The 24,662-nt window shown below is 39.5% G+C and overlaps 1 long non-coding RNA gene across 3 annotated transcripts; it reads right to left on the reverse strand.

The window, feature by feature from the left end:
• Positions 1 to 12,723: 12,723 nt before the first annotated feature.
• Positions 12,724 to 23,448, reverse strand: LOC128789106 (uncharacterized). Of its 3 annotated transcripts, none has more exons than XR_008431318.1 (5): positions 23,209 to 23,448; positions 17,762 to 17,876; positions 16,990 to 17,147; positions 14,594 to 14,670; positions 12,724 to 13,819 (listed from the first exon to the last, which is right to left on the reverse strand). It is a non-coding gene; the product is annotated as an uncharacterized LOC128789106 (long non-coding RNA). The 3 variants fall into 3 exon arrangements; XR_008431319.1 differs by lacking the exon at positions 23,209 to 23,448 and adding an exon at positions 21,756 to 21,889; XR_008431317.1 differs by lacking the exon at positions 23,209 to 23,448 and having other exon boundaries at positions 17,762 to 18,140.
• Between the last annotated feature and the right edge of the window lie 1,214 nt (positions 23,449 to 24,662).

The raw sequence follows: 24,662 nt of genomic DNA on the forward strand, positions 1-24,662 counted from the left end.
TGAAGGCTGCCTAGGAAAGAGAGCAATTGCAATGGCAGGGTTTTGTGATAGACATTCTGCTGGAAATGTCTCTGGGCTGCAAGACACACTAAAATCCACTAATGGAAAATCACAGGTTTCTGGTTACCAGCATCACTGCCTGACTACAAGCTAGAGTCCTACAGATGAGACACTTTGTCTCTAACTACCCATCACCTCATTGTCTCAGAGAGAAGTCTTTGGGCAAAGAAATAGACAGAAATAATAAGAGATTTCATTGCTCTGGTCTTAATATGTCAAGAAAATAAGATTGTCGAGGATGTTTAAACAGAAGAGTTTCTGTTGCTGAAATATTGTCTGGGCAAATGGCATCATTAGCAACTAATTAACAATGGAATATTGACAGTTCAGTAAGTAGAAGTACTGTGTGACCCATACCTATAATTTTGTAAGGCTGCCTTTGGCAAGCAGAGTCAGCTAGAAGTTAATACTATGCATGGGCAATGAAAAGAAAATAAAATTACAAACAGGGAAATCCTATTGTGTTTCTTTATGACAGCTCATTTTCTGTATTTAAAGAGGAGCTCCTTTAGAAAAGAAACTGTATCAATGTGCATAGATGCTGATTCTGCTATACAACAGTTTTCTTGTTATAAAAGGGCCAAGATCTACTTGGACTGGTGTTTTGAAGTTCATTCTTTTAGCAGTCATAATCTCGGAAAGGAGATGAACATTATGTCGAATCTCAGCATAGTAAGACACTTCACATTTCCCTTTTTACATTTTGTAATAGAAAAGGTGAAGTACCCCCTTTGATACTTTTGCATTATACTTTTTTCCTCACTAGTGGAGGAAAAATCATATATTTTATGATCTAGCAGGCACATGTGTAGAGAGAGCCAGGAACATAAGGGGGTATGTGGAAAGGGACTGGTGCTCTCAAAGATTGTTTAAACACTTTGTACTTTATCTGGTCTTCATCAATCCCACCATATTACAATCTAAAATCTTCATAATCTTCTCAAAGTATTTGCAGTATCAGAAAAGGAAATTTTTCCCACTTTGTGTCTACATTCTCCACCAGAAAACAGATGGATGTCTTGCACTATGCACGGTACTATGCAGAATGTACCCAAGCTGAAACTGTGAACAATGCTTGCTTGCAATTATAATGGTAAGGTGGAACAGATGGTGACAACCAAGTTGAAAGCGAACAGTCCATTGAAATTACCTAAATTGTCAAGCTATTCCTGTATAGAAAACAGTGTATGCACCATTCAAACAAATTGAAAGTAGCCTTCACATTACTGAATCACTAGGAATTGCCTTATATTGGGAGTTATGCTGGCCTGACAGGGTTCTACAGAGTATAAGATGTTTCATTTTGGTAGCTATGAATGCTCCAAAGCCAGGGAAAATCTCTCACAAGTTAATAAAAAATCTATAACCATTCTACTCTCTGACTCATCTTGTTGTAGAGAAACTTCTGGGCAGATATCTAATAAGATTAACAGGATTAACAAAAAATTTCATGTCTTCAGTTTTAAGCCCAAGGACAGACTGTTTTTATCAATAGTCTCCAGATCTTTGAGACAAGGCAGCAAACCAGATCAAAATAGGTTCCACCAAAAATATTGTTTTCCACTTTTGTTAACGTAATGTGTTTACACTCAGCATTTTAAAAACAGGTCTTGAATGGCTTTTTATAGGCATGCTGTGCAGAATGAGAATAGGCTGCTGGATTTTTGTGTGACAGATTAACCTTTCAGCACCTCTGTGCAATACTGTAGAAGCATGGCACAGGAGGCACTGATGGCTGCACACCTCTGTGTAAGGGATGTGGACTCTCCTATTCACAGCAATAATGGTAATTGCCAGACCAATGTGCATGACAAAAACCTGAAATTCGTTGAGCAGAGATAACTGAGAGAGTCCCTAAAGATCTTAAAGAGAGGCTGCAGTTTAAATCCTACCCAGGAAAGTAAGGAGGGCTTTGAGGTAGAAGGAGTTACTGGGACGTAACTTGCTGCTGATGTACTAAAGCATCTGTTTTTGTGATTAACTTCCACGTGCATGCTCTTTTCCTGTGAGAAAGTTGATGAATGCAAAGTAGTTTATTTCTTTTCCATGCAATTCTGGTCAGGGATATGAACATTTAAATTTTTTTGTATCCCACAGTAGTTATTTCTGTGCCTGTGCAATTTCTGTCTTGGAGTCTTCTCCTGAACACTGTTCGGTGTATCCGTGGCTCCCATCCCTCCTCAGAAATGAGACGGGAGTAGAGGAGCCAGCCAGCATTACCCCTTCACCCACATGGCACGATACTTACCTGATCTTTTGATATCCCTTTCTTACCTGGTCAGGAGCAGAGATTGGAACCAAGTGGTCCAATACTAAAAACGAATGTCCCAGCCGTGACATTACACATGATCTTGAGCAGAGGTCCTTTTGAGCATCTCCTTTAGAAATTACTCTATTGAGTATTAAACCAGGTAGCCACTGGAAGCTCAGGACAAATTCCAGAGCCAGTGAAGTAATTTCTGTTTTCACCTGCAGATTGTTTGTGAACAGATGAAAAATCTCAGATATTTATTTAATCCTTCTTTTACTAGGAATTGTACATCTCTTTCTTGCATGTGGAACTGAGAATTTATAAGGTGAAAAGAAGGGATGAGTTGGAGATTGCTCTTTTAGAGCTTTTCTTTCCTATTTCTAAGGGAGTGCTGAGTATGTGCAAAAATACACTAAGGTTTTAATTAAGGTGGAAAACTCCTAAATTACTGATTAAAAGGGATGAACAAGTATGTTGGCATATTCAGCTGTTTTCTAATCACAGATAATTAATCCTTCATAAATGGCTAGCAAAGTCTAACATTACTCGGTAAATAATGTATAGCATATTCTTAAGGAACTGTAAGGACATATATAAATATTACATGCTGTATTCATTTAGCCAATTAAATTGCATTTAGCAGTGGTCAAAAGCTGAAATGCAGCATTTTACATATAATGAATCTATTATTCCTCTTGGCTCTTTTGACTCCAAGTTAAATGAAAGCAGGAGCAAGCCTCAGTTAAGTAGTCAGCTGTTTAGTACTTCGTGCTTAGAAAAGAATGAAATTCCTTCCACTGTTGACATTCATAGTTGTCTGTCTAGTCAGTGCCATGAAGATTACCTGTTAACAACCCTTGTCTGAGCCTAAGCAGTTATAAAGAAAAACATTCCTATATTTTGCATATATGTTTGTGTGTGCATGGGGGTGTGTGTAAATAAAACTATCTTCAGTCATTTTTATAATCTTGAATTTGAAAATGACTGTGTTGCTCAACAGATAAGGCAAAATACTCATAAAATTCCCACGCAAAGGTGTTGATAAGGCTACCTCTCAGGAATAAGCATACCTCTTTGACCACTGGATTTAATAAACATAGGGAAAACAGTAGTTTGCTAACCTGTAGCATATTCTAAGACTGCATAAAGAAAAGGAAGCTTAACTCATCATCATAATTGCTGCTTCCTGGCATTATAAAGTACTGTGAAATGTAACACTAAGGCTTGTTATGGGACTTACTTCATTTAGAAGAAAACCCTACTGATGAGTGTGATTTGTTGTAAATGCCTTTTTGTCATTTTAAGAGCTCTTCTATAGATATTTCAGACATGGTTCCCCTGAAAAACTCACCAAGCTGTGTTTTTTAAAGAAAGGCAAGAACTAGAAACAAGACATGCTTTCAGGCATCTTTGTGTTTTGGTGCTATTACACTCTGTGTAACAGTAGGGGAAGATTTTTAACGTGAGAACAGAGAACATGAAATAAAAATGGAAATTAAATAAAAACAAGATTGTATCTATTTAATAAATGCAAAGCTTGGGTCCCTTCAATCCCAGGAGCCAAAGAAAGGACAGAGAAAGGCAAGTCCTTCAATTATTCATAGATATAATTCGGCAGCAAGCAATTATTGCCTTTGGTTATAAGGATTCAGTTGGCATTGAACAATTAAACCAGATGTCTTTTTCAAAAAGAAAGTATATAACTTTGACAAGACATTAGCACCTACCCCCCCAGTTATGTCTTATTGGATCCAAGCTGTCATCCAGGAGAACATTTGTACTAGAGTTGTGATCAGATAAAACATAGTGAGTTATAGTTGTGTTTATGTGGAATGTGGGTCCTTATACAGATAAATCTCTGCTATGGTCTAATCTTTATTTCATTTCAATAAGGTTCAACAAGGAATAATTTTAGGAGAAAATGCCTTTTGTCCCTATTGTGGAGGTCTTATTCGATTTTCCTTTCTCTTGCAAACTGGATAAATGTAAAGAGGCCAATGATTCTGACTTCTTAGAAGATAGTCTAAGTATCTTTAAATTGCCACTAAGAGTATTCCATAAACACACGAAGGCAGAGGAAAACAAACAAAACAATCTCTCTGCTTACTGAGAGTGATAACAAAAGAAATTAGGTTCAGTTAGGCATTTAAATTCTCCAGTATGTTTCTTTCCAATGTGTTTGCAGGAGGCTTGCATTTCTTCATATCTTGGAGTAGCTTATCTACTCTTATCTAAGCTTTTGTTTTCACCCTCAGTTTTCTCTATATCCAGTTTTAGTGTGCTTTAACACTCCTTTTCAATAAAAATGTAAAACACTGGATTAATGCATTAAATGAAGTGTTCAGCTTCTATGTACTCCTGTCTGTTGGGAGTTACAACTTTATTGGGACTGCAAAATTAAATAGAAATCTTAATTATTAATTTTAATTTTTCACAAAATCAACCTTCCTTCTTCTAAAACCAGCTCTGCAAAGTCCAGCAAGGCAAGTCTGCCATGGCATACAAGCAAGATGCTCCCAAAGACAGGACTCATTTAAGACTGTGGTGGTAACAGACATCACACACTTTTAATGTTGAGCTTACATGTTAAGTTATTGCTTTGTAGAATAAGTGAATACACCTCCCAGAACCAAAAGGCTTGCATATTTTCAGGTATTTAAGGCTTACATGTCTAATCCAAAACCATAAGATTATGAACAATGCTGACGAGTGTATTTATGAACCTGTTGAAAAATCAGTCTCGGCTTGACAGTTAGATTATTTGGCACAATGATTTTTCTTTAGATCCTGCTTAGCACCACAAGGAACACAGTATCAGGCAGCCATAGCAGATATCCAAGCAACTTCAGAGCATCTGATGGTTTGTGTCATGCTGAGCGAAATGGAAAATTGTTACTGCGAAGCTGGAGATATATAATTCTGTCTAGAGTGTTTAGAGTGACTAATGAAAGGGATGACAGGTCACAAGTAGCTTCTACTGCTGGTTAAATGACACCCAAAATAGGCCAGATATGTCAGAGGGATGTTATACCTGGTTCTAATGTAATCCTTGAGGACTTTTTCATGGAAGTTTAATTAATACCTCTGGTAAACACGGGGCCTGGCAAAGGTCATTTGAAATATCTACTTCCGTGAGCAACTATATTGCAAGGGATGCACATTCAATACATTCTTGCCTGAACTATTTCAGAAAAATGTCATTTGGGCTTTGGGGATAGACTGCTGCCTCATTAAGGTTAGTGAAACAGGAAGAGTTGGTTCTCCTGGACACCAAAGCAAAACAATGCACATTTTTATCCTTTGGTCCAAAGTAGCAGATCTTTAAACTATAAGTTGAACCTACAGTATTAACAAGGATCTTCCTGAAATTTGATTAGTAAACCCTTACTAAAATACTCCAACAAACCAACCAAGAAATTAAGACCAGTTCAACAAACAAGATCAAAACTTATTCAGAGTGATAAAAATCTACAAATGTAATTGAGAAAAGTGTTGGGTTGCAAGAGATGGTGCTATGGTAATAAACACTTAAGGATCCCAAGTAATTTCTGACTGTGACACTTGGGTGACTCACAGCAGCTGTAATTGAATGGCTATGACCTGGCTCCCTAAGAAAAGGTGGAGTTAATGTCTGGAGTCCCACTTCTCAGAGAAAATTCATCTACTAGATTGACAAATTCAAATCAGGGAATACAATAGCATGGCAATAGTGTAGACCTGCCCTGGAAGTCTATATGCCCAGATAGCCAAGTAATCAAACACAACAGCCTTCTATCTCAAAGCACTTTTTATTACCTTGGGAGAATGAGCCCAAAGATTTGTTCATCCTGTGCAGAACATCCTCTCTTGTAACAGCTTGTTTCTACTCTATTCTCTGGCACCACAAAGGTTAGAAAGATTTTTTGTAAATTTAATTTAATTTAATTTTCCTTTTGGAGCATATCCTTTCAAGAAATAACTGAGCATTCAAGAGAGCAACACTTTGCATTTGAAATATAACTCTGGACGGGGAAAAAAAGCAACAAATTAAATCCTCCTCTTCTCTAGCAGAGAATACAGCTTTGTCTTAGTGAACATCTTTTATCATTCAGATATGCTGTTGCAGCAGTCAGCCATGCCAAATATTTATTCAAAGGGAATTCCTTTTGATTTTCCTTTTATTCTGTACCTCATAAAATGTTCCAGTACAGTAATCATCATCTAAATGATTATTCAGATGGATTGTGCCACCATTATCTTAATTGTACATCCAACCTTGCTGCAATCCTTGCAACCACATTGCTTATTTCAAAAGTCCATTTTTAGTGTTGCATGGAAATAAAAAGCTTTAACCTTGGGATAGAAACAGCAAAGGAAAAATTTTACATTAAATATTTAAATGGTATTTAAAAGAGTGAAGAGCAGGGGGAGGAGCAAATGATGTTGTTACTAGGAACCACCTTCAATCAATTTTAATGCTGAATGAACAAATACTGTAAGATACTGATAGATATGTGTATTACCAAGCTAAAGGTTTAGAATATTTTATTTGAGATATTTCCTAAATTGTGTAGGAAAGGATATTTCTATTATATACGTATCTTTTATATTTATTTGGTATATATTAGGTATTACTTGGGTATTTATTTATTGGGCATTGCTGATGGTTTTAAATGTATATTTTATAAAAGGATCATCTATTAAAATTATATATTGCTTCTAAAAACATAATAGTTGTGAGTTAACAGCATATATTGAAAAATCCCTCTGCAAGGATAGAAAATTAGTATGGAGCAAAGGAAAAATACAGGCAAAGACTGGACAACCTGAAGAATGTTGGAACCAGTGGGACTAACTGATTAAGAAAATATGACTGCTGTAACTGTATCATATGAGGAGATTAGGTATGCTATTTCTCATAGAATCACAATGCACCAACACTATAACATTCTTCTAAACATTGCCCTTTATGTGCTTCCAGTTTATAGAGTGCCTTTGTGGAGGAGCACAAGGGATGTAACAGCAGGGTGGGGTTTTCCTTCCCTGATAACAAACAAGCAGTTTGTGGAACTTTTCCTTCTTGCTCCTCTGGAGTGAGGCTCTGATGTTTTCTCCGGCATGCACAGCCACGCCATCCTAGCAGGACTGCAAGAACGAAACTGGGAGATAATGCACCTTTCCTGGGGGAGTGTAAGGGATCTGTGACAGAGGTACAGCACCAGGCCATGTCACTCATACTGGTGAAGGTACCCAGAAAAAGGAGTGTGCATCCTCCCACCAAGCTGAATGGCACCTCAGGAAGCAAAGACCAGGGAATCTCTGAAGCTGTTTACTGTCACTACAGATGATGGTTTACTCTTGAAAAAGGAATGTTTGTAGAGTAGAAGAAATCACCTTTGCATCCCACTCAGATCACAGGCTGGATGAGACTGAGTTTGGTATTTTAATGAATGTTATCTGTTTTCAAGATGGTTGCAGAGTTCAGAGCAATACTTTGCTTACCTCATTCTGTTTCTCTTACACAGTTTGTTTCAATGATTTAGCTGGTTGGAAGACAGAGATGCAAGAAGCAAAACTGTGGTGATGACAGAGTGAATAAGACCTACAGATCCCAGAAATTTTCCCAGGAAAAAAAATAAAAAGAGAAATACTAAATTAGTGATGTATCCATTTCTTCTGAATGTTAAGCAACTCAAGACAGTAGTTTCAATTGAGGATTGCAGGGAAATACCATCACCTGAACCCAGGTAAGCTGCACCTCAAAACCATCAGATTTTGGCTGCAATATATGCACAGAGTTCACTGGCACATTTATGACCAACTGCCTTGTTCTGCCTTGGTGCTAATTCCAGTGCCTGGGACCTGTTAACACTGGTGATGCACGTGCACAGCTCTTGGGCACACTGTGGTGTGTGCCGGCAGATGTGACAGATAAAGGAAACAAAAAGGAGAATTAAAAAAAGAGAGGGGGAAACACCTCTGCTTTCCCAGGATCTGCTGATGGACTGTGTGTCTCCTTCTGTCCTGACAGGGTGCCAGAAAGTCCACCTCCACCCATATTGGAGCAGACTTTTGGATATTTATATTTATATATGTACATATATGCATCACTAATATCTCTGTCACTTCTGTCTCCATACACAGTAACACTCTGCAAGTTAGTGCATTTTTTACCTGAATTTGAATTCTGTAATCCTGAATCTCCTTTCCCATTCCTTGAATGAACCATCAGATTTGTGCAAGCTCTCATTGAACTCAGCCAGACCTACAGTACTGGACTGGTACAATGCACTGTTTGTAAATCTGTGATCGTGCAAATCATTACTGAAATCCATCAGGCTGACAGTGCCAAATTGACTACAATCAGAAATTAAGTGTAGCCACACCCAGCCCCTCTGATTACTAAGGACCAGCTGGGACACAAGAGGGTTTATTTCCTGCCAAACTTCCATACCTTAATGCAGCAGAAAAATCAGTGAAAAACAGTGCAGAGTGCATTGTGCACCCCAGCCCCAGAGGAAACTATTAATCCACAGGTGATTTGCTCTTCATTAGAGGAAGATTCCCTCTGCAATGATGTGGTCTCATTTCTTCACCCTAACTTCTACTTCTCTTTTCATACAACTCCACAGAAAACTCTGACTTTAAAGAAGGCAACATCTCTGCATAACATTTTGTCATTTTCTCTAATTTTCTGTCTTTTCTAATCACTGCCAATGCTGTCTTCTTCTCAGTTGCTCTATTTTTTTATCTAAGCCTACACAAGCTTTTTTTATGGTAGTGTTCTGTTCATTTCCCCATTATTTCTTAGCTAAAACTTTCCAATTATTTTCTCTTTAGTTAGAAGACTTCACTTCTTCAAATTCACCCCGGGCAACTTCATTATTTTGCTTTCCAGCTATCTATCCAGTCTCAATTATGGGACCAATTTTTGCTGTGTTACTGAAGCAATGATAGTCCAGTTCTCTAACAGAGTGAGAACAGCGTTTGACTCACAATTTTATTTTTTTTAATTGCTCATGGATTTCAATCTACTTTGTGAGATTCATTTCTATTTTAAACACAATGAAGTAGAAATGTGATGAGCTTCCAAATGAGTGGAGGCCAGAAATACAGACATCATTTTCCCTCTGTTGACTTTGACCTCATTTTGCTGGCAACTAGAGCTACCCACTATAAAAAGGATTCAAAACAAATGGCTGATTTTTGTAGATAAATGTGACTAATTAGCAATATTTTGGAGGCACTTGACACCACTGAATCAAAGAAGTGACCTTGATATCAGAATATTGTACCTCATTACACTGAGAAGGGTATAAGAATGAACACCTATTTTATAAATTCTTATTTCTTATATTATTTTGTTATCTTTAAAATGTATAAGTTGCCATTAGAAACATACTTTAACCAAAATAACAGCTTTGGATATTTTGGAGATACTTGACCTGGAAACAATATTTGCGTGTAATAACTGACTAATTAATTAAACCTAACGTTCAGGCCTCATTTCCTTGAAACTTCAAGAATTCTTTTAATCTGAACTGTCACTTTTCAGATTTCCCATGTGGTTTTCATTGTGAGGCGCTGTGCTGCAGTGGGATGAATGATGCTGATTCATGTTCCTTGGCCTGTGTGATGCATTCCAATCAATTTCTTGTTCTTTCTGTAGGAGCCATTTATGGCAGTCAACAAAGGAGAGCAGAGGGAGATCATTGGGGAAGGGAAAACTGGGAGAGATCCAGCCTGTGTTTCCTTGAGTTCTGAAGCCTTCTTGTGAAAAAGGAGGCAGAGTCATGTCAGTCATGGGAGGATGTGACTTCCCACATGCCCACACATAGAGGTGCTTTCTGAACTACTGTGGGGGTCATACAGTTGGAAGTCTATATTAAATCAATGTTCAAAACATTACTCTTTTTATTATTATTCTTTAGATTTTCAGAGATTTCCTAAGAATGCTGCCAAAACCTAAAACAAGGACTGTATGTTTTTTCATATAATACTTGGGGTGGTTTATCTTTTGAAAGCTATATCACCAATTCCACAAATACTATATTGTAAATGCTATAGCATGATAGCATGAAGTTTCCACAGGTAATTGTTTTCAGTTTGTCTGAGATCCTTTTTAGAACAAATGGCATGCAGAAGATACGTTATCCCATGGCAAAAGGGAAAATAAGTTATGGGAAATGAACTGCATTTTGGTCTCTGTGACACTGTTGTGGTGAAAAATGGGTGACACTCCAGAAGTGTGGCCCTCAGCTTTCCTGATGGCCCCAGCAACACTGCCAGCTCCTGTTCCTCTGTCAGGAATCTCACAGCCTGCTTTGAATGTGCAAGAACCTCATCTGCTGTCAATAAATCCAGAAAGGGCCCCTTTATTTCAAGCTGTTAGAGGTTTGGATTTCTACAGAAAACATAAATAGCTCTATTGTCCTTCAGTAGTCCATCCTGTGGAGATTTGTTTCAGATAATTAGGGTGAGAGAAGTGAGGCATTGGCACAGGTTGCCCCGGGAAACTGTGGATGTTCTATCCATCGCTGGAAGTGTTCAAGGCCAGGCTGGATGGGACTTGGTGGAACTTGGTCTAATGGAAGGTGTCCCTGCCCATGGCAGGGGGTTGGAAAGACATGAGCTTTAAGGTGCCTTCCAACTTCCAAAATATTCTATGATTCTATGATAATTAGAAAACATCAAGCAGTCTGTTAATTAAATTCCAGCAGTATATGGCCCAGCCTTATCTGTCTCATACCCTGTTTCCTCTGGAGCAGCTCTCTGCAAAATGGTTCATTGCATGAATCCACAACATTTCAGTATTGTTAATAGGGACAGGCTTCTTTTTCCTCCTCCTTACCCCATCTTATATTCAGTGTCTTGCAGGGTGTTTTGTAGCTTTATGAAATAAATGCCTTGCTGGCATGTTTCATAGTAACATCTAAGTATAGGTTTTGTGCTTCCTACAAGCCACCACTATTAATTTACATCAGGAAATGAATCTGTTTCATATATATACAATAAGAGAAAGTCATTGCTCAAAGTCACTGCATCTTGAGTAGTCATAAGAACTAGCTAACAGAGAGCTCTCTGGGAAATAAGGAATTTGTTGTAAGTTTTCTTTTCCTTTTGATTCTAGTGTCTAATGAAAGAATGGTAAATTTTCATTACGTGTAGAAACTGGTGATAGAATCAGACATCCTTGACAAATTATGTTTAGTCCGAACATTGTGCTGTTTTAAATGTGAGAGGCATACAAATCAGAAGCTCTCTGCTCATGGCTGCAATGCATTACTGCAGCCAGACCATCAACCCAAGAAGTGGTTCTTCATTCCCTTCTGAGGTGCTTAAGAAGATATAAATATATGTATTTATACATATTTTTCAGTGTTCAGAGTCTTATGAACATATTGAAGCTTTCCAAAAGTCTTTCTGTTGCTGATTACTTTACTGTGCTACTTTTGTGTCTCTTTCATTGCAAACCAGTCTCAAGAAGGTTTAGCTCAGAATCTACCCAAGTTGCTCTCTTATTATTCTAAATGGAGATAACTAGCTCACACTAAAATTATCTTTCACTGAGAAACTTGGAATAATTTAGGAGAGAGTTGAAGACTGTGTCCTTACTCATATCTGGAGGAGTTTGTATTTGAATATTGCCAATTAAAGGTGCCCTTAGAAATAGCTGAAAGAGGAACAACTTCTCAGGCTTGTGTTGCTTTCTAATTATATCTTGCTCAGAACTCAAAGTCCCACAGCACCCAGCACTAACAGAAGTTAGAAATGGCATGCACTTCTTAGAGGACTTTCACCAAACAATTTTTCTTGTTTGCACTGAATTCTAGTGATTCCATAAAATTGACTATTCCATCAATGCTTCCAGCATTTTGTGTAAACTTACACTGGTATTTTTGTCAGAAAGCTTTTCTGCTCCAAAACCAATGCTTCACTGCTTTTTAATACCATTCAGCTGTTTCTAATAATCTCTCTTTAATTGTATTTTTAGCTGTCTGAGCTCTCTTTTAGGCCTTTTACTTAGTCACACTCATTCTGTTATTATTAAGTAATTCCTGGCTCCCAGTAAGTTTTGCTGCTCTTTGAATAAACACAAAAGGTTCAACAGTAGCTTTATTGATGTAGGAATGGTAGAGAAGAAGAACCAGCTATTTTTGTGTTGGAGATACCATTAATTTTCCTGAATTTTCTGAATATATAAATATTGTATAAAGTATAATTATTAATTATATTATTAATCAATTATATTATATTAACATAATATATAATTAATATACTATATATTAATATTATATAATTAATTATATTGTTAATTATATTATTAATGAATTATTAATTGTATAATATTATATATGTTATATTTATATAAATATATAAATATATTTTCTGAATAATATAAATTTTACTGAATTTTCCTTATATCAAAACGTTCTTGTTATATGTGAAGGGTATCCTACATCCCTAAGAAAATTCCTCTGAAGTCATATCCAGGCAGGAGAGGAGATGGGAGTTTGTGTTGCTGGAGTTGTCATGACCAGTTCTCATCCTCTGGAATCTTTTACCAGACATTAGAGCCTAGGGCAGCCTTTGAGATGCTCTCAGAGCTCTCAGAGCAAAGGAAGGAACCTGCTGGATCCACTCTCCTGCACATCTTTCTGTTCCAGCAGCTGGTACTTGCTTAATAGGAGAAAAATATGCTTTGAATACTCCCACTTCAGTCAGTGAATATATTTAAATGGAGGAAAATTCCACTCTGCTTCTTCAGTGAATATTCCCTTCACATGTCTGAGTAGCTACAACTTCCCTACAAGTGACCCATTGAATTTGCTTATCCATGTATCTTCCACCACTGTTATTTCCTTTGGCTCGGCAATGGTATGGCATTTTATTTGAGGAACTTGTTTTAGGGCTCAGCTCCTGCAGATTGAAATATCAACACAGACACAGGCCAGAGTCCCAAAAGAGTACCTAGGATTACCAAAACATTAAATTTCTGTAAGAAATTTCAGTTCTATAACCAGAGTATATGGGTCACATCTTCTCCTTGGCTCTCTCTGTTGCATAAACACAAACCAGTAGGGAACATTGTATTTTTAAGGTGATTTTTTGTTTTCTCATTTAATTTTCAGCATACATGGTGTCTGTGCAGACAGGGAAACAAGCACTGCTAAGCCCCAGCAGGAAAGGGACTGCTTTATTGTGTGGTGTTGGTCAGTCAGTGGGACAATTCAAAATTACATTTATTCGTGGATGCTTGCTCTTCAACCCACAGGTAACTGCAGTATTTCAGGTATTTGCACCCAGCACAAACTCCTCACACATACAAATTTCATCTGGCTGGAGGCTTTGATGTGAAGGCAGCATAACTGCATGGATTTTACAGCAGCATTCCAGGCTGACAGGCAGGTTGCTGAGAGCTGAACATAACTTCTGATCTCCTGCTGACCAGATAGGTATTCAGTCTCAGTTCCATTGCCTCTTCCTTTCACAAGTGCATGGTTCTCCTGGGTATTTTATTACTGAGTTCTAGAAAGAAAGAAAGAAAAAAAAAGCATGCCAGAGAAAAGCAGAACACTTATAATTTAAGAATAAATAATAAAGTTGCTGGAGGGTAAAAAAACCATGGAAGTTATTAACTATGGTGGTAATGTCTATTTAAAATGGTAATGAAAAGCAGTCTGCTCTGAAATAAAACTATTAAATATAGGCTCAAATAACATTTTCAATCTGATCAACACCACTGCTATTACCTAACTTGCCCAGAGTTTACCTGAGGACCTGGTATTTTGCACTCTGGCAGACTCAAAGTTCATGGACACCCTCTGATGCTCTGCTCTGACCATTGGTTTTGACAGAGTCACACCAGAATAAATTTTTTTCTGAAAGGATGAGCAAAGCTACTAAACACAGAGTGGGGACTGAAACTGGGAGTTGATGGTGTTCTATAAAATGGTTCTGTACTGGTTGCAGTAGGTTCAGTACTTGTTTTAACACTGTTAGAAGGGAGCAGGTCTTTTGCCCTGGATTTTGTTGCAGGGCAACACCAAGTATGGGTTTATTCATCCTCTAAGAGGCATCAAAGAAGTGCAGCGCCACTATTTGTTGTCTTTAGTGTGGTTTTGCCTCTAATTTGACACACATGGTTCATGTGGGATGGTGCCTTGTCCCATTCCTGTCCTGTGCTGCCCCAGTTCTTTGCTGTGTGGGACAATCCTGGGCGTTTGCTGGAGCTTATGGTCTCTTTCACGTTTTTCAACAGGTTAAAGCCAAGTGGAAACGTCCTTATATGTGTATTAGTACCTGGACTGAAGTTGGGTCATCTTGGCCTTCTGCATTTCGTTGTCTTCATGTTCTGAGTAAGTCCAGCAGGATGTAGGCTACAAAAAAGAAAGGAGGGGAAAGGTGTAAAGAGAGCTCTTTTGGCATTTGAAACAGCACATCTGGACTTTGCATTGTCTGATTTTCTCCCTCTAACCCAGTCTCCATCCTCTCTTGGAATAATTTGGATTATGGTCTTTTTTCCTATCCAATCCCCTCACTGTTTTGGTTTTTAGTTTTTTCTGCTTTTTTTGTTTGTTTGTTTGTTTGTTTGTTTGCTTTGGTGGGTTTTTTTACTTGATTTTTTTTCCTTATGAAAGCTGGGACAATTTACCTCAAATACTTGAAGCAAAGAGGAATCCAGTTTTTAAGAACTCACAGGGGTCTGTTTTTAAGAAACTCAGGGGGCTCGTGTTTGCACAGGGCAGAAAGTCCCCAAGCAGATGTTGCTGCTCCTCCAGAAATGTGCATGGATATTGAGAAGTGTAGCTCTTTGTAGCTTCCTCCCAAATGGCAACTGCTAAGTAAGGTGCCCTTAACTGTAGTCTTTTAGTAGCCAAAACCATAAAGTGGAAAATGGGGAGCTGAAGGGTCTCAGTGACCTCCAAGAGGCCCAGAGGAGGACGGCACTGTGGTGAGAGGTGATGGATGACATCAGAGTCCTGCTGGGGCCAAGACTCTGCTAAAACTTCATGTGATGTAAAGAGATGGAAGACACATTCCACCAACTTCATAACAGTTTTCTAAGGAAAAGCAGCTGCCTCTTGCCCTTCCCTCCTAAAATAAAACAGGGCTGCTTCCTGTTTTGCATTGTTGACATCACATTTTAAATGGTGCTGTTTGTTGGGGGAAGTAGAGGGGGAGATGCACGGGGGTCACCATTCTTGCTCTTCACGTGCTCCTCTCAGAGGGTACTGCCTGCAAGCTGCACTCAGGGCAAGTATGTAATGTAAATCTTCTAGTGGGTTCCTCCCACTCCAACTCCTTCCAAATGAAACTGGATCTGGAGAGCCTCTGAAAGCAGCTGGGATGTTACAGTTCAGCAGAAACTGACCTTGGGCCACCCCAAGGGATAGAACTGGTACCTCTGTACCCTCAAATGATCCCAAGGAGCCAAGTGGGGGATGATAAATTATAGTAGGGCCTAATTTTTGAGCCCCACGGGAGCCCAAAGGTCTTTTTGGGTATCAAGATGATCTCAGCAGATGTCCTGAAGCACATTTGGTCCCCAAGTAACTTCAAGAGACACTGTGGGCTGACAGGGACATCTCAGGGGACTTCTGAGAAAGAAATACAGCACAGGATGGACCTGAGCTGATCTGCAGAGTTCGATTTGGTGCATGGACATCTGGAACTGACCTCTAGGAGCTCATATGGTAACCCCAAAACAACATGCACAGCATGTGTGTCTGGGGGCAAAAGAAGTCAACAGTTAGGACATGGGCATCATCTGTGGTTGCTAATGAGCACAGAGAGTTGCTTGAGATCACCAATTAATAGATGGAGTTACTAGAGGTCACCTTTACTCCAAAATTTTGGCTCATGGTCAACTGAAGTCACTAATTATCACACAGAGTTACCCCTGTACCCAAAATTTCAGCTTGGGCTCATCTGAGATCACCAATTATCACATAGGGTTACTAGACGTGAGCTGTATCCCAAAATTTTGGCTCATGGTCACCTGAGATCACTAATTATCACATAAAGTTATTAGAGAGAAATATTATGCCAAAATTTCAGCTTGTGGTCATCTGAGACCAACCAGTCACTGGCTCTTTGGGGTATCAGTTGAGGTCACCAAATTAACAGACATTTAATTAAATTAATTTATAACAACAAGAGTCTCTGCTGAGCGTTGTTCAAAGACATAAAGGAGAGTTACTGCTGGGGACAGTGTCAAACACATAAAACCACAAAACTTATTTTATACCATGGTTATTAATTTCAAAAATTGCAGACATTCACTATCTCTCCAGCTGCTCCCATCCATCACTTCCATTAGGCCATCCCTTCCAGTCATCCAACACTATCTTAACAGTGTATTTTCAACTGCAGTATGATGTGAAAGCAAATGCCTGATTTTTTACTACAAAAATAAGGGCAGGAAAAACAGATAGGAATTAATACTTATAATCTTAGGGAGAATTATTTTTCCCAACCATCTACCTCCTTAACCATGCCCTGTTTAACAAAATGTGCTTCCTAAACTTCATTGCCTACTGTGCACTAAGAACACAAGACACTATACAGGTGTCATAGGTGCTGTGTTTTAAGCAGGGGAAAACATGGCAGATATCTGCCATCTATGCAATACTACATTCTTCTCTGTAGCACAGAATTCAAACCACATTTTTCAACCATAAAAAAGAAAGCCAAACCTTGCTGTGTTCAGACCTTCTTGTCTTTAGCCAGGGTTTAGCAGATACATTGGAGATGATTCCATTTCAGTGAAACTGTGCAGAGATGCAGCACAAACAGGAGCCCTCTTCACTGCCTCAAGGCAGAAGTGGATGCAACAATGAGAATAATGGTCTGTCTGGAAGGACAAAATTGTTTGATCAGATCAAAAACATTTTTCAGGAGAAAACTCAGAAACCAGGGAACAAAAGTAAAAATTCCTTTTTTAATCATCCAAAACGTGCTGAGTTCAGCTTGGACTTTAAAAGGAACAAGTAAGTTGCTAACACTGCAACCAAGACTAGGTATGATTCACGCTAGGTACGATTCTTCACACCTTCAGTTAACCACAGCATGTTCATTTGTGTCAGCTGAGACACAGACGGGCCTCCAGCCTACAAACTGCAAATCCCATAAGGAGCTGCTGCTTAAACTAGTTTAGTGCTGAATTAATTAATTGTCGATGGTAAATAACGACTGAAGTAATGCAGTGATTTATGTAACATTTAAAGTCACACCTGCACTCATATTGGGCAGGTTGGAGTGTACACCAATTCAGTGATTCTGGATTTGTATCTTTGGCATCCTCAGTCATGAGGATAACCTGACTCTTTCATGATGACATACTCTACTTGCCAACCCACAGCCCTTCCAGTGAAATCCTGCTGCACAGTAGCAAAATTTGACACGCCAGCGAGAACACAGCTGCTCACAGAAACAAGGTTTAATGCTCATCCAATACATGGATTCTACCTTCCACTTGCCCTCTATTTCATTCACAGCTCCCTTCTTTTTGCACTGTTCTCCAGCTTCTTTCCTTGGAAACCAAGCCCCTCCACTTCCTCTTCTACTTTGGGCCAGCAAATTCCTGCAGTGGGAACAGGGGCCTAGATATGAAAAAAAATTCCCCCCAAAGGAGGGAGTTATCTCCTGGTGCTGTGCTAACGAAGGGCTGTGGCTGATAGAATTGTAATGCTTAAATAAAAGCAGAAAAGACATGGAACCATGTGCCATGGGGAACTGGGTTGCTTTATAGAAATAAAAGAAGGGATGAATAGGTGAGACAGTCTCTCATCACTAGACATGACTTCACCTATAGACCCTCCTCCTCCCTCCCAGCAATGACACTGGCTTTCTATCATAGCATTTCATGCATTTCAAAGGGCCAATAGCATAAAAGGATTCCAAAAATAGGTTACAGCCTGAAACCAAAAAGCAGCTGTTTCAGTAGCAACAAGAGAAGCAGAAGGGGAAAGAATTGTAGGACAGAGCTCCCTAAGTGTGCCAAATGACTTGCATTTCATGTATTTTATGCTATCTAACAGACATTCTTCTAGAATCAGGACACATTTCAGATGTACAGGAACTGATATAGCTGGAACGTGCTGTGTGTGCTCCTTTCTCCTTACACCAAGAAGGATTACTGAGAATCAGAGTCTTGGGACATGACTATCAGCACTCCCTTTTATAGGACATCCTACAGGATCATCTTGCACTGGAACAGGAAGCTTGCATCACTGCTTCCTGTGTTCTGAGTAACAGCTGGACACATACTCTGAACTTGCGCTTACAAAGTATCACTGTCACAAGGTAGATCCTCTGCCTCCTACACATCCTTGGACTTCTCCCATAGAGAAGAAATCCTATCCATGAAGATCAACATTCGCCCTTTATCCAAAGCCTCTGCAATTCATCACAGGCAAAGTTCATCATCTGTCTTGGAATGGCAGCCTGGAATCAAAATGCAAATGGTGAGCAGAACGAAGAGTGATTCAGTGTCCTCAGACTAGCCAGGATTCACTGTGTTAGGTGGCAAGAGAGGATACAGAAACTCCTCCTATGTGTGTAAGTACACAGATATTCCAGTTTAGAACAGGTGCAGGATTCAGACTGAGTTTAGAGATGGCAGATCTCAGAGCTCATTACATCATTAGACAGCTGGTATGCATATTCAGGTCAGAACTGAGATGAAAATAAATATCCAGCAGATTTGTACACCACGGACACTATATGATGTGAAAAGGGATGAAACAAGTAGAAGATAAATCCTTCTGATTAAAAAGCAAGGGCAGGAAGAGAGATGTACCAATATTCAAGCTACAAACAAGGCTTGGAAATGAGAAATTCAATCCTAGTTCTATTAGACAGCTGAATTGATCACAAATGCCACATTTCTCAGTCTTCATATAACCCACTCTTAGGGCCAACTCACCCTGAGACTGTCATAGCAGAGACCCCCCTGTAAGAGCACTCAGTGGTGGGACAGCTGATCTTCCCAGAATTTTGCCAGGCAGGGTGTGGGCAGCCAGCAGCCACTGATGGCTTGTGTCCTGTGGTGTCCTCAAGGAGTGCAGCTCCTCGAGTAGCCAGAGGCTCAGAGATGTGCCACACATGAGTTCTGTTCCCATGGAAAACATCATGAGACCACATCAGCTGTGGGAAAACGGTGTGGGAGACAAAGCAGTCTCTCATCATTCTTGTACTTCATCCCTACTGACATGCTTTGCTGCCTGCACCTGGTCCCTGCACATGGACCCCCACTGGGGAATTCCTGCTCCTTTCATCAGCTTAGGAATGCTCAGCAGGACCCAGCCTTCCCTATTGCTGCCTCTCCAGCCCCACAGCAAGCTCTGGGTACGACGTGGGAGGCAGAGGTGTGTGGGTCACACGCAGGGATCTGTTATTCCAGGTCCCACAGCAGTGACTACTGAGGTGCAGCAGACATTCCTGCATCTGTGCAAGGGAGCTTAGTTTCAGCAAAAGGTAAGGAAAGTCAGCAGCCTCAGAGGAGTTACAGAGAATTACCAGGTCTAGCTGCATCAAGAGCAGTCCAGACAGACAGCCATAAGGAAAAGGAGGGTTGGGATAGGGCAAGGGAGGCGAAGGAATTTGTCAATAAAACAGCAGATAATTGAGAGGGAAAGCAACTGAAACTCCTTTTCTTTTTCCAGATAAATGGAGCTTGTTACAGATGGAGACCATACTGCTCCTAGACAAGGACCAATGATACTTTTGACAGTACAAAATGACCACGGCCAATTCAAGTGTTCAGCTGCCAAAGTCATACCTGAAAATATGCTGCTCTCTGGGCAAAGAAAGCAAAAGTGCTTTCTGCACTGCCTCTCTCACTGTTTGCCTCAGTTTTAGCCTTGGAAGACGCCCAGTGCTTTAAAGACCTAGGCAGATGGGGTAGAACTAATCCAAATAAATCAATTAAGAGGTCCACATCTGAGCTACTTGGATTAGACTCTCTCCTGAATTGTTAATGGACATCATACAATTCATCATGCACTAAAATAGAGAGCTAAAATAGGACAGGTGACTCATGCCTAAAAATAGATAATCACTTCCACTAAGTAATAAGGGAAGCCTGGAGTGCCCAGTTCAGCTGCAAATGTATATGCATCACAGGTATCTGAGGTGGAGAGAAGTGAATCCCATCCCAGGTTATTGTCAGTAGCAGGAATGACTCCTTTTCCAACAGTGCCTGCAGATCCACTGGGACAAACACTTGTGTGCTTTGCTGCCTTTCTCTGGCTGCCTCCCCCTACTTGAGCGCAAAGCCCAGGAACATGACAGTCAAGGCTGAGAATCACAGCACAGCTCCTTCCTCTTTTAAGGTACGTTTGAGATGCGTGCCCCTCCTGGAGATCAGAGATACTAAAACACAGCTTTCAGCCCTGGCTCCACACCTACAACACTGCAGAAGAGCTAAGTGCCATGTGTCAGGTGAGTGGCCACGGAACACAGTGCTCCTGTTGCTCCTGCCAGCCCCCTCCTGCCATAATCAAGGGTCAGTCCCTCAGTCAGCTCCCAGGACTAACACTTCATTGTGATCCTGTGAGGCAGGGGAGAGAAGCTGTGGGAATAGAGATGGTTGTCTTCTGATTATCTTCAAGGCAAAGAGAGAGGGTCCCAGTGTATCAGGCCAGGTGGTTTAAGGACAAAACTGCCTGGTGGTGACCAGGAGGGATCTTTACTAGCAGGAAAGTCACCTTTGGGGCTGAGAAGAAAATTGTGCTCTTGTAAAGCAATATAACAGAGAAGAAAAGACTTAACCTTGCTGGGCCTGAAAAAGTCATTGGGAAGACTTGCATGAATTTGAAAGCTTCATTTACCCATGTCACCATGTCACCTCCAGAGAGGCTGCGGTGGGGAACCGAGCTGCCAGAAAAGAACGGGAAAATGGTTTGGACTGCACAGCCTAATCCAAAAACCATTCCTGACTTCTGTGTCAATTCCAAAATCAGCAGGGTTTCTTTACATCAAATCTTCCCACATCCCTCTAATATCACAGCATTTTTCTCATGATCACTGCTCCTCCATGACCACGTTGGTACCTAAGATCTGTTTTCACTGTGGGATATAATGACTCCCCTGGTTAAGACACAGTGAGTGCTACTGAAAAAGCCCTTGGTTCATTGTTAGGTTTGCCCAGCCAAAATCCTTTCCTTCAGGGAGGAGATGCATGATATTCTCACTGTGTATAAAGATTTTTATCTGGAGTTACTATGAAAAATTAGCTTTCCTCCTCAGCATGCCTGGACAACTAGTTGTCAGAAAACATGTATGGCTACTGTGTGTCCTCTCTGCCCATGTTTCCCAGCCTCTGGACCCTCCTATCACCCAAGATAACCAATCTTTTACTGACATTGTCCCAGAGCAGTGCTGCACTCATCCTAGTGAATCCTGATGCTGGCCAGCAATCCTCTGCTAGCATGCAGAGGGAACAATTGTTTAAACTCACTGTTTATGCATCCAAAGGACCAGTGGGCATGATCCCAGATCCACTTTTAAGTATCTGTACAGATACAGAATATAAAGGATTTAGTCAAAGATATTCTGGAGTCAGCAATAACTTAACATTGCAAAAATGTAAGCATTTTGGGTGACTATCCCAATGAGTGCTGTGCAGATTCTTGGTAATTAGTCCTACAAACACCATCATTAAACTTTAAACTAATATTAAGAAAATGTGCAACTGAGCGTGCTAATAATAACACCAGCCAGTTTGTTATACTGAATGTCTCCATAAAGATATTCTTTATAACACCTTTGGCACAACTGGGACCTTGCATAATTAAATCTGATTTCACTTTCTTACAACTCTAAGCATAACTGGAGATTTCTAATTAGTTGCAATTATTCTTTTAGAAATGTGTTTCTATTTAGTATAATCTTGTATTCTTCTAGCCAAATGCCATATGTATTATTATTATGATCTCCTACTGACAGCTTTTTAACTGAGACACTTTGACCGAGATAAAGAACTATATGCCTCCCAACCACAATTCTTTGTGTGGCATCTGCTTTGGGTGGTAAAATAATTTACTAAGTGAAAAATAGCAGTTTATGGAGATAAGATGATTTTCCATTCTACTATTTTAAGTAGAGATAAAAATGCAGGCTGATTATCTTCTATATCTAACATTTCCACACCCTACCCCACCAAAAGCTGCTAATAAAGTGTCCTCTTTAATGAGGCTTCCTCACCTAATTGTGTTTCCCTTCTGCCTGAAACAGCAGTAGGCTACAGTTTTCTCTCAATGTCTATGATGCCTGCCTAGCTGGCATGTCCAGGAGCACTGCTCATGCCACTCAGAGGGAGATGCAGGTCCAGAAACACCCATGCCCAAGAAGCCCACCCCATTACCAATAAAAAATGTTCCAGCAAAGAGACAGTCCCTACTGCTCTCTGTCATTGCAAGACAACCCACACTCGTGTGCTACCTGTGCTCTGAAGCCATGAGGTGCCAATTACAAGAGCAATTAAGCAAATAAATGCCTGTTTTCTGCACAGTTGTTCCCCAAGCTGGAAAAGCCCAGATGTGTTCTCTGACAGAGTTCATTCAAGCAAGAGGGAGAGGTTGAATTACCAGCTAAAATGGAAACAGACAAAAAGTGATAAATTGGAGAACAAACCACCAGAACTTATTTACTTCTTGAGAAATTAATGAACCCCATGAGCTCATAGGTTGCAAAGCAAATTAAATAAAATCTGGGGAATTACAGCAAGTGGAATTGACTTTATGCTTGTCTTCCCTCTAATTCACTTCAGGTAGCAGTCTAGTGAAACGCAGAAGGGAAATGGCAAGAAAAATCTATATCAAAATGAAAACAAGATTAAGTGAAGGAGCTGGAGCAGGTCAAGGAATAGTGTATAACTTTAAACATTATATAAGTTATTTTGTCATACTTACTATTTCCTTACTTTAAATGCACAGATGTAGGCCACAGTACACTTTAGGAGCTGATTCTATCACACAAAAGAAAAGATTGACCAGCAAGTAACAAGTAAATAAAGTTAGAAAAGCATTTGTACTTATCACATATAGTGCAGGGTCTCAATGCTTTCTAGGTCAGTGCTGTATCTGACTTAGTTTGCAGTTTTCTCATCACCAAGCATTCAGAAATTCTATATATAACACATATATCATGTTACTAAAATAAATAATGAATTCATTTTACTTACTTGCAAATTTTGATGCGTACAGATTGTTTATTCTCCATGCTTTCTGCATTCCTGTTTCTGGACAGAAGCTTTAGAAATTTACGTTGAGGGTGGGGGAGAAAGGAGCTAAAGTTTGAGGTTACAGTGTTTCAAGAATCATACCAAGTCCTTTCCTCCAGCATTTTTAGGTTAACGATAAAATTGTGGCAATTGGCAAAAATTTGAATATTAAAAACTAAATAGGTTTTTGTAGGCTAAAAGTCTTAAATTCAATCTCTTTTCTCCAGAAATATACCTGACAAAATTGGTTTAAACAATAGAAATAGTTAAAATATTGAAATTTTGTGTCCACCATGATACTACTGGATGCTCATATCTGAAAGACAACCTGTATTAAAATCTGTAAAAATTTAATTTATAAAATAAACAAAATAAAAATTTTATTTATAAAGCTATTTTGATAATACAAATGACTTGGTTATGGAATCTAGCAAAATCCAGCTCACACAATTTTAATATGCCAACATCACTTATGATAGATTAAACAAGAGGTTTCACTTTTGGCATATAAAGCTGTCTGTTCTTGGTCACTGACACTAACCCTCTGCCATAAAGCAGTAATGAGCTTTATGGTTTCATTAAAGTATTACTTTTCCTTTTGTGTATTAAGGATGGTTTCTTATGCTGTTCTCTTTATCTGTTTGTATTTGGCACAACTATTTCATTATTGATGTAAAGCAGCAATTCAAAATTCAATTATTAATTTTCATGTAAATCTTTCTTGTCTAAATAATTGATGGGAAAGATGAGCAGAGGCATTTGGAGCCAGCAGTTGTTATTCCTTCTGCCTCTTCACATCTCTACAGTAGTAGCTGCTGTCAACCCCCCAGAAAACACACCTTTTGGGGGAGATGGCTTGAATTCTCCATGGGATGGAGTTATCTGAATACAATCTCTGCTCTGTCCTCCGAAAGCTGTACCTTCATCCTGCCTTGCATATGGTCAAGTACCTGATTTTGCATAAACTCCTCAATCTTCTGCATCACGAGGAGGCTGCAGAGCTGCAGATAGCTGATCCTGCAGAAGCCTCATTTGTCCAAATGCTTATCAAAACATGCTCAAATTTAGGAAAAAGGCTAGGCAGCAAAATGCTACTGCCTTACAGCATAAATTGTGCTTGACAGTCGGAACTGAGTTGTGCTC

This window comes from Vidua chalybeata, chromosome 6 (assembly GCF_026979565.1).
Source record: "Vidua chalybeata isolate OUT-0048 chromosome 6, bVidCha1 merged haplotype, whole genome shotgun sequence".
Taxonomy (NCBI): Eukaryota; Metazoa; Chordata; class Aves; order Passeriformes; family Viduidae; genus Vidua; species Vidua chalybeata.